This window comes from Phalaenopsis equestris, unplaced genomic scaffold, assembly GCF_001263595.1.
Source record: "Phalaenopsis equestris unplaced genomic scaffold, ASM126359v1 Scaffold001271, whole genome shotgun sequence".
In the NCBI taxonomy this organism is placed as follows: domain Eukaryota; kingdom Viridiplantae; phylum Streptophyta; class Magnoliopsida; order Asparagales; family Orchidaceae; genus Phalaenopsis; species Phalaenopsis equestris.
In genome coordinates this window covers 112,297-119,544 of record NW_018165710.1, presented here as the reverse complement: position 1 = coordinate 119,544, position 7,248 = coordinate 112,297, and positions in this window count along the sequence as shown.

The following is a 7,248-nucleotide window of genomic DNA, read 5'->3' as shown; positions in this document are numbered from 1 at the left end:
AATTTTTTGTGATTTAATTGAAAAAGGGATTGAAGTATTTATGGATGACTTTTCAGAGTTTGGAACTTCATTTGACTCATGTTTAGAACATTTATCTAAAGTTCTTAAGCACTGTGAAGAAACAAATTTAGTCCTTAACTGGAAAAAATGTCAATTTATGGTAGCAAGAGGAATTGTATTAGGTCATCAAATATCAGAAAATGGTATGGAGGTAGATCCTGCTAAAATTCAAGTGATCGATAATTTATCTTATCCAATAAATGTAAGGGAAATTAGGAGTTTTTTAGGAGATGCTGGATTCTACAGTCAATATATTAAGGACTTTTCCAAGATTGCTAAGCCTTTATGCCATTTACTGGAGAAAGATTCAATTTTCAATTTTGATGAGGAATGCCTAAAAGCTTTTAAATTATTAAGAGAAAAATTAATCACTGCACCAATTATAGTTTCACCAAATTGGGAAAAACCTTTTGAACTTATGTGTGATGCAAGTGATTTTGTTATTGGAGCTGTTTTAGGACAAATATACGATAAAATTTTTAAAGTTATTTACTATGCTAGTAAAACTCTTTTTACTATGCTAATTAATTATACAACAACTGAGAAAGGGTTATTAGCCTGAAAAAGAGTTATTAGCAATAGTATATGTCTTTGATAAATTTAGATCATATTTGATTGGAACTCATTGTATAGTGCATAGAGATCATTCTGCTATTAAGTACTTAATGAAAAAGAAGGATACTAAACCAAGACTTATAAGATAGATTCCTCTTTTATAAGAAATTGATTTTGAAATATTATATTGGAAGGGAACTGAAAATTAAATCGCTGATCATTTGTCCCAGCTTGAATTAGAAAAATCACTCTGTTTTGAAAAAGAAATTAATGAAAATTTTCAAGAGAAAAAATTGTTCACTGTCAATGAGTGGCATGTTTCGTGGTATGCCGACATTGTGAATTATATTATTAGTGATCTTAAACCCTATGAAATGACATACCAACAAATGAGGAAATTTATTTCTAAAGTTAAGACTTACTTTTGGGATGACCCATATTTATATAAAGAGGGAAATGATCTGATCATATGAAGATGTGTACCATTAGAAGAAACTTATGAAATTATAAGAAAATGTCATAATTCTAATTTTGAGGGACATTTTGGTGTTGATAAAACAACATATAAAATTCTATAATCTCGGTTTTATTGGCCTACAATTTTTAGAGATGTTAATGTTTATATCAAAACTTGTGATAGATGTCAAAGAGTAGACAATATTTCTAGAAGAAATGAGATGTCCCTCAATTATATGCTAGAAGTTGATATATTTGATGTTTGGGGATTATATTTCATAGGACCATTTATATTATCTTTCAGAAATTTATATATTCTGTTAGCAGTGGACTATGTATCCAAATGGATAGAAGCTGTTGCTTTACCTCGATGTGATGCTCAAAGTGTTGCAAAATTTTTTAAAACAAACATATTTTATAGATTTGGGATGCCGAGAGTTATCATTAGTGATGTGGGAAGTCATTTCAGAAATGTCATTATGGAGAAGTTATTAAGGAAATATCATATAAATTATAGGATTGCTACTGCTTATCATCCTCAGATAAGTGGTTTAGCTGAATTATTCAATCAGAAAATTAAAAGAATTATGAAAAAAATCTGTGAATCCAACAAAAATGGATTGGTCAGTCAAACTTGACTATGCTTTGGGCTTATAGGACTGCATATAGAACTCCTATAGGAATGTCCCCATATAGGCTAATATTTAGGAAAGTTTGTCACTTACCAGTTGAACTTGAGCATAAAACATATTGGGCTATTAAAGAGTTCAATTATAATTTAAAAGATGCTGGTGAGAAAAGATTGTTACAATTAAATGAGCTTGAAGAGTTAAGGAATGAATCTTATCAGAGTGCTAAGATTTGTAAATAAAAGATGAAAATATGGCATGATCGAAAGATTCTTACTAAAAATTTTCAGTCAGGGCAACATGTTTTGCTATATAATTCAAGGTTAAGATTATTTCCTGGAAAACTTAAGTCCAGGTGGATGGGCCCATTTGTTGTGATAAAAGTTTATCCTTATGGAGCTGTGGATATTAAAGATCCTAATTCTGAGAAACTTTTTAAAGTGAATGGACATAGACTGAAACCTTATTAGGATCAACATAAATATAATGATGGAATGATGTTGGGTCAGCCAAAATGAGCACTGGTTACATCAGGCTGACGACGGAAAACCAAACGCTTTGTGGCCAAGTGCTTTGTGGGAGGCAACCCATAGTTATCAGTGTGTTTTTGCTTTGATTGTTGTTTTGAGTCTGATTAAGAAATTTGGGGTAGTATTTTTGAGTTTATTATGTGCTAGTAATGATTTTTAGACTTTATTTAGTGACCTAAACATGTTAGAATAAGAATTTGGACTTTAAGTTGACTGGTGCAAAATGTGCACTGGTGCTTAAGCGCCAGATCCGGTGCTTAAGAGCGGCAGTTTAATCACATGTTAAAATTTTGATTTCTAGAAGGTGTAACTGCAATTTAGTTGGAGTAAACGTGTCTTGGCAATTTCTAATCGTGCCTAGAAGTTATGAGGGGGAATTAGACCTATAAATAGAATGAGTTTGTGAAGGAATTTCACCCAGATAATTTTTGGCACTAAAAGTCTAAGGAAGAGAGAGAGTTAGAGAAAATGTCTTCATGGGAGATGAATTTGAAGAAGAAGGAAGAAGTTCATTTGTCAAAATGCACAGGAGATGTATAATGGTTTCTTAGCCGTTAGTATTGAAGGAATATCGGAGAAGATCAACAAGATGGAGAATAGTGTATCTGTATTAGAAATTAAGGTGCTTCAATTGCATGCTCATCTAGAACATATTGGGTGGAAACTTAAGATGCAATTCAACCATACCAGTTATATAGAGGAGTTATATAAGGCGATGTTCCTTAAGCAAAAGTGGATTGAAGATGATAGTATTAGAGCTCGTCACCACTGTCTGTTCTATCAACTCTATATTCTTAGAGAGACTACTGAGAGACAAGATTTTGTTTCTTCTAATGAAGAGTGACATTAAGTTAAGTGTTAGGAATTATGTGTTTGGAGTCATGTTTTTAAGTGTGTTAGTGTTTATGTCTTGTTTTTAGTTTTTGTGTCACTTATGTGTTTAATTTTAAATGTGTGTTAAGTGTTTTGTACTTAGGAAAATTTTCTTATCCAAGACTATTTTGAGAGAGATGAGAGAGAACTAAGTGTTAAAAGTGTTAAATGTGTTTGTACTTGTTTGTGAATTAATATAAGTTTGTTTTTGTGAAAATTTTTGTTATTTTTAGCCTCAAATTGTATTAATTATTATGGAAAATTTTGAGAGAGAAGGGAGTTATAGGAAGTAAAAATAGTCATTTAAGTGCTATGAGACCATATAGGGGTGGTTTACTTAGGCTAATAGTGCATTTTACTTAAAATTTAAAATTTCAAAAACTGTGCACTGGCGCCTAAGCACCACATCTCACGCTTAAGCACTAGCCAATGCGCAAACCCGAGAAGCAGGCGCCTAAGCCCCACTTACCCGCGCTTAAGCGTCGGTTCACGAAAACCAGTTCACGAACAGTTAAAAGTGAATTTTAAGTCCAAAAATATCATTTTTAACACCTCCTATCATCTTCCCCAACTCAAAGTCGCGATTTTGAGGGCTAGGGCAAGTGGAATTTGAAGCTTTCTTGGTGGAATCGAGTGAGATTTGCTAGATCCAAGTTCCTTAAGGTAAGAGCTTTACTTCTATGCAAAAATTTTGGATTTTCACCATGTTTTTCAAGCACATTTGGAAGATTTCAAAAATTTACTATTCATGGTGAAAAGTGAAGAAAAATCTATGGAAATTTCTTGGGAAGTTTAGTTAGTGCTTTTGGAAGTTTAGTTTAGTGATTTAAACTTAATTTTTAAAATTATTTTTGGAATTTATCAAATTTGTAGAATGAAACCAAGAATGAAAATGAGTAGAGGAAAGAGCCCATTCGATTCGAGCAAGTTTGTCAGTTCAATATCTCAGGAACGATATAGTGATGCTCTACAATCACAAAAATTGATTCAGGAGCGATGTTTCATGAATCCAAGTGGAGAGATAGAAGACATGATAGTCCGCCGACAGTGGAAACAGTTCTGTTGTTTCTCATGTTGTCGCCGTGATTTCTGTTGTGAGGGAATTTTATGCAAATCTGCCAGAGGTTGAAGATGATCGAGTTATGGTTAGAGGGAAGTTGGTACCTTTTACTCCAGAGGTAATCAACTTGTTTTACCATTTACCACTGGAGACTTTATGTTTTTTGCAAATTATAGTCCTAGTGAAGCGGAGTTAGATGAGACAATTTCATATTTGACTATTGGAAGAAAACTTTGAAAGATAACTAATGAGAGGAGAGTAAATTTCCCAAATTCAAAGTTATGTGCACCTTTGAAGGCCTGACACTATTTTATTTCTACTCGTCTGCTTTGGACCAATCATGTCAGTGAGGTGACCAGAGAGAGAGAAACGTTGAATTATTGTATTCAGGAGGGAAGCCCATCAACATAGAGGCTTTGATCTATCACACTATCATCAGTTCAACTGCTGTTGCTACTACTACATGTATGGGATTTGCTTCCTTGATATTTTCACTATTCGAGCAGGCTGGAGTGAAGCATGATAGTTGGAAGGAAGTTTTGTTACCTCTAAAGCCCATCTCGAAGGTGAATGTAACGAATTATTCTGAGCATTCAATTTTTTGCTATTGGAGAGAAGGATTTTCGAGAAGTTATAGATTATAAGCGTTTGCTGCATCTACATCTGCTGCATCTTCATCACGACCATCTACTTCTCGTGCTTCTAAATCTAGAGGTGATACCAAGACTCAGGATGAGTTATTGCAGAAGATGATGGACAATATCAATTTTACCGCTGATAATGTACAAAATTTAAAGCGTTTTGCAGATCATACTAATAATTATAATAGAAGGAAGAGTGAATATGAAGAGAAATTTCATCACTCATCTTTGGAAAGCCTAATTAGAGGTGAACCAGGAGTGCAATTTCTTCCATATTCTCGATATCCTGATTATGAGCCTGTAGAAAAATGGTATAGTGGTGATTCTGAAGATGAAGAGTAGAGCTGAGAGATTCATTTTATGATTGTAATATGATGTGAACTATGTGGTCTGAGCTTGCTACATTTGCATTTATGTGTTGTTTTGGGACTATGTTTTATATTGTGTTTTGAATTTTTATGTTCTGTTGTAGTTGTGATTATTGTGTTAGAAGTATTTCATTTTTAAAATTTTCGGGTAGTAACTGTTGTTTTGTGTTTAGTACTATGATTTAGTTAGTTTAGAACTTAACTTAATTTCATATCTGTTATAAGGTAAAAAATCTTGCTAGCTTAGATCTTAAACTTGAAATTCAGAAACTACTGCCCTGTATTTTTATTTTATCATGTTAGTGCGTTGTTTGCTTTTATACCACTGTTTAGAAGTCTATTTGAATCTCTACATGCTAAACTAAAATGAAAATATAGAAAATTTGATCAAATAGAAAATTTGATCAAAAATTAATTTTACTCCTATCCTTAGTTATACTTGCATCATTAGGGTTTAAAATTCCTGTTAGCATGTTATTTTTAAATTTCATTCTTGCTTATATATATCTAATGCTAAACTGTTTAATCTGTTAAAAATTTAAGTTTGGGGGGGGGGGGGAAAATTGGAATTTTATTTGTTCTCAAATGTACTATAACTGAATTTGAATTTTAAAAAAAGAAAAATGGATTACGTATATGAAGTTATATTAGGGAAGTAAAATTTGATTTTAGAAATGAGTATGAACATTTAGTTAAAATCTTAAGTAATGAAGAAAAACTTTAAGTTAAAAATTTTTTAGTATAGAAAATGATTAATATAAGTGACTATTTTGAGTAAGAAAAATTGTATTTTTAAAAAATTTAGATAATTGAGACTTTTATTTTTAATACTTAAATTTTTTTTATTAAAATGATTTTCAAAACTATTATTATATCTATAAGTAAAAGTATTATATCAAGACTTTACTTTAGGAAAGGAGAAGTGGAATTCAAAATCATTAAAGGTCTATCCAGATATAGTAATTCTTGCCTGAAAAAGAAAAAGAAAAAGAAAAAGAAAAGGAAAAGAAAAGAAAAGAAAAAGAAAAGAAATGTAAGGGAGGAGAAGCTTGAGGATTAGTGCCTAATCAAAAATTGGTTCTACATTTGATCTTTTTAAAGTATAAGACTTGATAAAATCTTAAGCTTATAAATATAATATATGAGTTGATGAACAAAAGTATGTAGAAATTCATTTAGCCATAAAGAATTGACTAACATTCTATCCAATATTTCCCACAGAGAACCTCTTCTCCAAGTGTATTTTGGGCCATTAAAGCTCAGATCATTATCTGATGTTATCATTAAAGAGATTGATTTTCTTAAGATCAGAAGGCCTACTGATACACCTAAAATATATAGTGTTTTTAGATACCTTTTATACCTATTTTTGAGATATTGCGCTTTAATGGAAGGTATTTTTGTGTTTTTCTTGCAGTTACAAGTAAAAATAGAAAAAAATGCTTAAAGGAGTGAAAAAGGATCAAATTTGGAGCAAAAAGGTGAAATTTGAGCAAAAGGGTTTTGGCGCATAAGCTCCAGATCCGGCGCTTAAGCGCCGGTTAAACAGAGAAGGCCGCGTCTAAGCGCCAAGACCCCGCGCTTAAGCGCTAATGATAGTTACTAGACGAGTAAAATCAGTTTTCACAAATTTCGAAGAGGTTTTTGAATCACCCATTGGTTTAATAGGTGGTTGTAACCACCGTGGATGAAAATTATCACGAAATGATGCATCTCTTGGGTAAATACATTGAATCAAGACACATTTTGAAGAGATCCCAAGGCACCTTTTGGAAAACTATAAAAGAAAGAAGAGAGGACTTAGAAAAGAGTCCTGAAAAGATTGGCAAGTTTTGAAAGTTCTTTTATTGGAGTTAGTTTGGAGAGATTTTTAGGGACGACTTTTTATTTACTTTATCCTTTTTGTTATTTTATTTTGAGTGATTGTAAAAGAGAAGATATTCAATAGATTTTTATCTTTTTGTTTTAGACTACTTTTGATTTTAATCGAGACTTGTTGTTGGTTTGACAATGATTTCTTTTTTAAACTAAAGTGTGGTTTTGTTTTCTCCATGGATTCTGAGTAGTTTTCTTTAT